Raw genomic sequence first — 9,377 nt, forward strand, 5'->3', positions numbered from 1 at the left:
AACAAATTCTACAGCGAGATTTAGACAAAATTCTAAACGTAGAAAATTCGTATCAAGCTAAGTGATTTTATAAGTAAATGTATAAAATCCTAGACGTAGAAAATTGTATGGCTCCAAAGTTTTAAACGTACAAAGTTCTAAACTAGAAAATTGTAACTTCACAAGTTCCTAAACATATAAAATTCTAAACGTTGAAAATTCTTCTAACTTTATTCATTCCTAAATGTATAAAATCCTAAACGCAGAAAATTGTATGTCTCCGAAGTTCTAAACGTACAAAGTTCTAAACAATTGTATCTTCGCCAATTCCTAAATGTATAAAATTCGAGACGTAGAAATTTCCAAATATACGAAACTCCGATATGCCGTGATATCCGCAATCAACTTTATCGAGCGACAGCTCTCAAAGAAATTCGAACAGCCATCGCGAGGCGTTCAGAGATAAAAGGGGATGCGTGCGAAGTAAGGGTGGCAGCTCCGTCTGGCGCAGTCGGCGGGGTTGGCCGACGAAAAGTTTCGTCGTACAATAAATAGGTAGCTCGGCCCCGGACATGCAAATGGAAAAGATTCGCGTCTGGTCCGGGCTTAGATTCCGCGTTAGACGACTAATGGCCCACCACTTTGTCATACGTATGAATTTATATCTGTCCCGGGGTAGTAAGCTGCGGATACTTTCCCGTCGACGGAACTTCCGGGGCGAGAGAAGCGGAAGACGGGATAGGAATAGCTACGGCTGGAAGTTTGCCGCATTATCTGGCTCGGGACGCTTGTACGGCAAATGGAATGGTAATTCCGGAAACGGAGAATCTACGGAGAAGGGATTAAAATGTATTCTTTTAAGAAAATGTCCACTGTTACGCGTACACTCGGAGTTTCCCATAAAAATACGCTGCGTCGCGGGGAATTGTAAAATTTATACACTCCTCTTAACGGATGAACCCTTAATAAAACAACAGGGACATTTTACGGAAGGAACTATCGTTAAACGTCTAATTTTCGAGCGTGCAAGCATTTATGTGTATCTTCTAGATAAATTGCTGCTCGAAACGTTTGTAAGATTTCCCGAGCAAACAACCGATCGGAACGGAAACAATCCTTGTTACTTCGGGCGCAGTGTTTTCTTAACGTTCCAAGTACATTTTGTATGATAACACTCACCTGCGAGGTCTCATCTCGCGATCGCTTTTGTTCTAATGGTTACTTTATGCTCCCGTAAGCTGGAAGCAGGGGGACGGAACAAGCGGCGCGTAAATATTTGTGAAAGCAACTCGAAAAACCGTCCGAGAGCGGTTGTTTGTCTAAATCGGCCGTCGAAAAGAGTTCCGGCGCGCGTGTGGCCCGGCGCGTGAACTTAAATAAATCCGTTGAATATTTCAGGGCGACGGCGGACCGGGAATCGCGAGAATTACCCGATGCGCGGCCGAAATGAAAAGGGAATATTTATAATACGCGAGCGTTCGTAAAACATATTCCTTCCGCGTAAACAATTATTAATATTTCCCTGTTGAATAAACGGTGATATCGGGAAAGTCGCGGACAACGTTAAAACGTTGAGCGATGAATAATTCAAATGGAAAGGCAAATAGCTGTCCCAATAATAAACAACTGCTCATCCGAAAAGCCATTACCATCGTAGAATGGGAACTAACGGAAATTTCGATTATATTTCGCTCATCAACCGTATTGATTTTTCAAATGAAACATTAACTCGCGTTCAAGTTTCTGCTTTTATATGTTTCGATGTTAAAAGTATTCTCTTACCGAAATTCTCGTGTACCGTATATAGTTCGCGTGGCGCTGAGCGCGTTGAATAATAACGTGCGTTCAGAATCGACGGAACTCGATGCACCATCCGCGCGTTAAAAAACAATCGCTCCGCGGGATTGTTTTCGATCGGACGTGCCGAATTTGCTTCGGTGACCCGCGCGACCGCAGAATACCGGGCCGAGGCGACTTAATTTCGGAGGTCCCTATCTTACGCGATACTGAACGCGGATCTGTATGACCCGTATGCATTTTTTACGATGATCTGAGGGTGAACGCCGAGGGAGCCGTGTATGAAACTATTATTTATTAAGTAATCGGGCTTCGGGGTCGTTTAAGCATTAAAACGTAAGCATCACGAAAATGTAGCTGAATACATATGGGGGTTGCAACAAAATGGTGTTCCCTTCGTGCTTTGTGGAATGCCCCACGAGTTGGTACTTCTTCAGCATGAAATTTATTGCACGGAGACTGTACCGTTATATAAAATAATAGTCAAATATCTTCCTCTATTTTTCAACATTAGAACCATCTATCAATCAAATTGGTTTTCGCAAATTCTAGGGGAATGGATGAATTTAGTCAGTTCTCAGTTTTCTAACACGGTTTTCAAGTTTCTCAATAATTGTCTCACTGATATTGAAGCTGAATATCTATTAACCTACGATTTCTTTCTCAACTATGATCGACACACTACCTTGTTATTAAAAATTTATTGAAAAAAGACAAAAATCCTAGGCACATTCTACATCTATGTTTTCTCTAAGCTATAACTCGTAACAAAAGGGTACTATTCAATTTGTATTCACAAAACTTAATATTTACGTTTGTTAAACTCTGTTTAAAATCTCCACGAGTCTGACACGTTACAAGGCAAGGGGTTAATAATAAATCTAAATTTCGATTGACTATTCAATTTCCCCGCTAATTGCAGTAATTCCCAAGAACCTTCCCAATAATCTTAAGAGAATGCAAGAAAGAATCAATCTGACCTATTATCCGGCATCAACCAGCAAACGAGATTCATCCCTCTCCTCGATCCTAAACATCGCGGATCACCCCTACGCCAATTGCAATCGCAGTCGCAGATACCGAGCGAATCTCTCGAGCGAAGATCCTCCTCGCCCCCGTCTATCGTTCGATCGAGAGCTCCGCCGTATCGAGGGCCAATTATCATCCCCGATTCACGGAGCATCTATCAGCCACGATCTAGCAGGGCCGGGATTACTTTCACCTCCGATTCCCCCGATAAATAATGCACTGTTCGATCCGAGCGCGGGCTGAAACGGCTCGTCCCGCGGGCGAACGAGGCCGGGGGTCGCCGCCGCGGGTAGACATGTATCATCGCGCGGCGTCGCTGGTCGAGCGTGAAAACGCGCCCTTATCTCTCGGAAAAGGGGGCGAGCGAGGGCGGGCGGCGCGTATCGTGCCTCGCGTATTACGAATAAATGACGCTCGCCGGCGACGCCGGATCCACGGGGGTTGAAGTCGTTTCGCGCGTGTGACTCACGCCGCGACGCGACGCGGCGGTCACGCCACCCTCGAAAAACATCGCGCCACTTCGATGCCCGATACTCCGACCGAGAGAGGAACTACCCTTCTTCTTTTTCCTCGCCCTTTCCCTATCTCGGCGGGAGCGGAGTAGGATTGGAAATACCCTTGGTCGACGCGCGGCATGCATTATAGATCCTACCCCTACGGCCTGAGATTAGAGTCGCGAGAAATAGTCCCGGCGAAGGCGATGACTTCGCGTCGCCGGGGTGGAATCGATTTCTGACGTGTTTCTTGCGGATTGTCAACTGTATGTTGTGTTCTGGGGAATTAATGATGGTTCGTTGTTGCCAATTCTTGCGGTGATCGAGGTTTCCTGGGTTTATGTCTGTTGGGGGTTGTTATGCTTTGTTTATAGATAGAAGATAGATTGGTTTGTCATAACGTTATTGATATTGATATTATTAGATGTTTCGAGTGTATGATTCTTTTGTGCTGAGAGCAATGCAATTTCAATCGCTGAATTCACCCTTAGAAACTCACCTTTGCACTCTCAGTCGCCATTTGATTTGACGTAACTAAATTACGAAGTGTTGTATATAATATTAAGTTTTATAATGCATCAATATGTGGAACATTTATATAATATAGCTGTGTTTCTTAATTTAGGTATGTTTTCTCATACGAAAGTGTCGAGTGTTTCTAGTGAAAAGCTTCCGAGTGCAAAGGGTTAATATACCGAAAGTCCTATATTCAAACTATTCTCTCAAACTATATTATATTTCTATAAATATTTTTATAACGTACAACAGCTTATTTACTTATTCCACTATAAAACTACATAAAACACTGTACTAGTCTGAAAACAGTGAACCGAGGGCAAAGCCGAGTAGACTACGATGTTAGGCGGGGGTGCCACTCCCCCGGCCAAGAGGAGTACTCTACGAATTTTAATGGAGGGACGAGCGAAGAAAAAGTTGCCGGGTCGGGAACGAAGCGAGCCTCTCTGATGCCGACGCGACAACAATCGACGATAAATAAACGCGACCGTGTAAAAGAGAGACAGAGAGAGAGAGAGAGAGAGGGAGGCAGACTGGACGAGGGAACGTGCCTCGCAATTATTCGGAGGTGTGCCGGATGAGGCCACGAGCACGCGTTATTCTTTTCGCGGAATGCGACGGGGGCTCGTGCCTCGCTGTTTCCTTTTGCGTTCGCGAGCCGGATTTTTTCTTGAAACGTTCCTTCCTGGAAAAATGCCTATTACTATCCCCGCGCCCCGCGGGGAGAGTGGTCATTTAAACCCTTCCACGGGCCCTGAATTTTAATGGCGCGGGTGGTGTAAATCTTCGATCTTGAGGAATATTTCTTTGCCACCTGGGAACGCTGATTTATTCGGCGCCGCCGACTGTGTGCCGAATTATACGCTTATTTAGTGGAAACGAATACCTCGAGGTGACGCTAATTCCTTCGCTGGGACCGCCGATGTTTTATAGCGGCAATTATCGAAACCTTCGATCTCCGTTTAATATTCCACCGGTTTAATTTTCAATTTCAGGGAAATTATTAAACTACCGAGCTCCCAGCGTTTCCGCAGCAATTAAAGCTCCCGCGACACGGAATCGCTCTTTCATTTGTCCCCGGCTTACAGAAATGTAAAGACAATACTAAATACCCCGGATCTGCAATTACAATAGGACACTTAGCGTCCTATAAATCACGGAGCGAGCGCCGCTCGCGCCGATTGAATTACGGGAATCATTCTTTCCGCGAATAAGGAAAGTTTCTTCCGTGTCCCGGAAGTTGCCGCGAATCGGACAGCCGGGAAGTGGCTATTTAATTAGCGGCTCCGACGGACGCTATTCCTCCGTGTTTCTGCCGCGGATTTCTGGCGAAAAATGCGCTGGACCATTTCAATAATTAGTTCCCGGCGATATCGGCCGCGTAATAGCGATGCAGAGTAGCCGGGAGTTGCATGAATATTTCAGATAAAATCGATTCCCTTGCAGTCTCACCTGGCAAACAAATAATTGCGTCCTTACTGATACCTTATCTAGACAAGAAACTAAAGGAACATGTTTCTCTTCGATATTTCGAAGATTAACCCTTTGCGGACGAAGATTCTTCGAAATATATGAAGCTAAATTATATATCAACTGCTTAATTAATAGAACAGAAGATAACTACGTGTAGATCTCTTGCTGTTCGACTAATTAGATCATTTTTCCACTTAGTCTTCCAAACCTGAACTTCAAAGTCACACATCAATACACCGGGTTAAATAGATTTATCTAATTTTTCATTGCAAAATGACGAGCGACATTAAATAATTAATCAACTTAAACTTTTGTACACACAGGCGTTTACGTTCAACGTCATTGTAACGTCAAAGTTACAAAATATATTCGTTTCAATGAAATTATTAAAACTATTGAATACACTGTTAATTCGTGTCCGTATGTTGATATTTCTTAATTTCATACTGCATAAATTTTGTTATAATCACGAAACAAAATTCTGTCTATAGAGGGTTAAGTCCGAACGATACCCGGAGGAATCTTAATATCACTGATAATTCGTTCCGAACTAATGGAGTACAAGAGAAAAATGACGAACGGAGCACTCGTCCGAAACTGAAACTTCTCGGTGTTCGTTCATCTTAAATTAATTTCCGCGAGGGCTGCCCGGACTTTCTTAGGGGTGCATCGATCGGGACTGCGTGCAATCCTATCGGCCGTTTCACGGGCCAACGAATATGAGCGTTGCAACCGAAGCTGCTGATAAATATGCATCGTAAATCCGCGCGGAGGACGGTGGATTTCTATATGGCGTACGGGGCCAGTCGGTTTTCGGCGTCGAGGACCCTGTTTTATAAAGTATAATTCCGCTGCGCTCGCGCGGCAATGACGGCCGAGGGCGGATGAAAGGGTACACGACCCTACAAAATGTACGGTTTACGTCGCACGGTCGTTATACTTTCAAAAAGCGATCCTAATATCATGGACATCCGACGAATCGATAAACTCCGCCGCTCCGCTTCCGACTCCATTAATTGCCCGTAAATGTTGAAATTGATTTTTTCGAGCTGCCCTCGACCGGCCGCTGCCCTGGCTCCGAATACTGGGAGCTCCGTGTTATTCGAGTATAACGATTATTATATACGGCAGCCATTTAAACATTCACGACTCGAGTATTTTCTAGTGGTGAATGATTGAAGTAATTTATAAGTTGAACGAAACTATTCGTTCTCTGTGTGATAATTGGTCGAATGTAATCATTATTATCTAAAGGTCTTCGATTGTTTGCGGTATGATTGATTTTAATGATAACGTTGACGCCTAAAGGCGCTTGAAAAATTTCGTTTCGGTGTAGGTGCCTATAGGCAGCCGTACAATGTTATTGACGAATATTGCAGCTCGTTTAGATCAGACATACGTGAATTCTAATTCTATAATTGCGTTCGTTAGTCGTATACTATATAAATGTGATTATTTTGGATTGGTTTAATTCAGTTCAACTCTACATTCAACTGCGAGATAACTAGAATCCTCCTAACGCACGGGTAGATTGATATTAACTCCCATCGACAAATATTTCCGGGAAATTGGAACGGACGTTTCCCTCTTTTTCAAATTATTTGGTGTTCCCTGATTGCGAAATGCATCTTTCTTTCGAATACTATACAAATCTGATTATTTCGGATTGGTTTAATTCAGTACAACTCTACATTCAACTGCGAAATAACTAGAATCCTCCTAACGCATCGGTAGATTGAAATTGTTTAACTCCCATTGACGAATATTTCCGGGAAATTGGAACGGACGTGTTTTCCTCTTTTTGAAATTAAATTTTCGTATCCCGTGATTGCGAGGGACAGGACTGGAAGCCAAAAGAGTGCGTGACGGAATCCCTGGATAGGATGTAACTGTGGTTACTCGAGGATCAGCAACCCTAGTTACTTCTTAACCGAGGGGTGCTCGGGAATTACCCGGCAAAAATTGCTGCCGGACGGCGGGCAGAGACGCGGCAACCCGGAAACGGCGTTTAATAAACGTACGACCGCGAAACTTTTCACGATTATGAGAAAATAGCGTAATGCGGTCGGCCAGCGAGCCGCGAGCCCGATTACGAGTGCATTTTAAGTAGTTCCTGCGGCTGTGCGCTGCGCGAAATTAGAAAATGGCCGCGCGATTCGTGCGTTCGTGTCGATACTCGCAGAAATAAGGAGCATTAACCCCTCGCGGACGAGGATTCCTCGAAATATGCAAAACCTTCAAAACGTGAAGCTAAATTATATACTGATTGTTGAATTCATTGAAAAAGCGCTGATCTCTTGCCTTGAGAAGTTAACCCTTTAAGGAGGAATATTCTTTGAAATGTGCAAAATCTTCAACAGATGAAGCTAAATTATATATCGATTGCTGAAATCATTGAATCGTCAATCGTTTTCCAAATATAAATATTGTTCATAGTTCATTACAGAAGAATGAAAATTCTACCCTTATTCTATGTCTACGTCTCCTTAGAATGATTATAATTAATAACAGAAAAATAATATTCAAATCAGACTTGGAAGAATTAAATGACATTTATATTTGTTAAATTTTATTTGAAATCTTCACGAGTCCGATACGATACTGCAGGGCAAGGGGTTAATATGGCTGAAATTTTGTTCGCTGGAAAACTATCTGCATACTTTACGCCAATTATGTAATATGTAGATGTATTCATTATTCATTCGTTATTAATAAATGGGTGAGTGAATTACTCAGAGTTACTTGAGCGTAATTGTATAATAATAAAGCGAATGTATGAAAAATGCATTTCACATTGGTGAATTCCATCGAAATATACGATACATATTTCGTGTATATTTGATAACTTTCTATAATTCAAGGGACTGTAGTATAGTGAAACTAGTTAATGAATACTTTCATTAATGATTGAAGATATTAATAATGGATTATTCCAAGGTTTGAAATAAAATACATGGTGCTGCCATCTGCAGGCAGAGGTGTTAAACCTATTGGCGGGAAATAGCGGATCCGTCCCGCCAATTCAAAATGGCTTCCTCACTGCGGTTCAATTATTTTCGCATTTTTCACTCTATAATTGATTCTATCACGAAGAAGTATATTGGTATGATTTACTAATTACTATAGACAACTGTAAATGTTATTATTCTAACGAAATAAGTCAATATTAATAGTATTACACTTCCTAATCCAAGTCGCTCAATTTCTGAAGCTTAATTAATTATATCTCAAATTTAACAGTGTTCTACGTCAAGCCTTAAAATATTTTGCTTCTACTGAGCCATAAAGCTGACGTTAAAAGCAATATTAACAAAAATAGACTTCGTTCTCTTGAAAAATCTATGTCCAATACCAGGACATAATATTGCATCATAGAAATGGTACTAATACCGTATTGAATTAATATCAGCTTGATTATCAATAAATATTGACAGATGCCGTGAAAAATGCGAAGATTTGAATAAAAATTGAAGTGAAGAATGCATTACATACCACGCAATACATTCACTGCACGCCTCCGTCGTGCTACCGATCCTTCGACGAAGATATTACGAAATGGCAACTGTTTCCTATGGAAATTAATGTGTCTACATAACAACCAGGCTCAAATGAATCGAATTAGCATAAAGGGAGATGATTTTTACCTCGCACGATATTGATAAAGGGAATCGAAGGGACGATGGATCGCAGGGAACTTCCTCCGGCAATGGCGACGCGAAGAATGCGGCCGGCGTTCGGAAAAGTGATCGGTGGCGCCAACCAACGGTGACGAGTACAACCTTGTCCAAAAGTTTTTAAATCGCGAATATTCATTTCCCTAAATACACCATGATAATTTCTTATTGGTTTCCTATTCGGCACGGATGAACTAAAATAACGTACCAACAACAAATTAGCTTGGTCAAAACAATAAATAAAAATTCATTCTCACAGAAAAAAGGTAGTGAATGATATTGACTGACGGTACCAAATTTAAACTCACGCGCTTTTTTCTGCGCTTGCGCAGTGAGTGATTTTAGAACTTTTCAAACATTCATTAAAATTTCAAGTTTATAAATGGAAAATAATATAAATTCGTGTTTTCCCTTG

The 9,377-nt window shown here is 42.0% G+C and overlaps 1 long non-coding RNA gene across 1 annotated transcript in view; it reads right to left on the reverse strand.

Annotated features, from left to right (window-relative positions):
- Positions 1-9,003, reverse strand: part of LOC143175146 (uncharacterized) — a 145,672-nt gene extending 136,669 nt beyond the window's left edge. The window contains exons 1-2 of the long non-coding RNA XR_012999820.1: positions 8,933-9,003; positions 8,781-8,857 (exon numbers count right to left, since the gene is read on the reverse strand). This is a non-coding gene — a long non-coding RNA (uncharacterized LOC143175146). The remainder of the gene's footprint in view (positions 1-8,780; positions 8,858-8,932) is intronic.
- Between the last annotated feature and the right edge of the window lie 374 nt (positions 9,004-9,377).

The sequence above is a fragment of the Nomia melanderi genome, chromosome 12, assembly GCF_051020985.1.
Source record: "Nomia melanderi isolate GNS246 chromosome 12, iyNomMela1, whole genome shotgun sequence".
Taxonomy (NCBI): Eukaryota; Metazoa; Arthropoda; class Insecta; order Hymenoptera; family Halictidae; genus Nomia; species Nomia melanderi.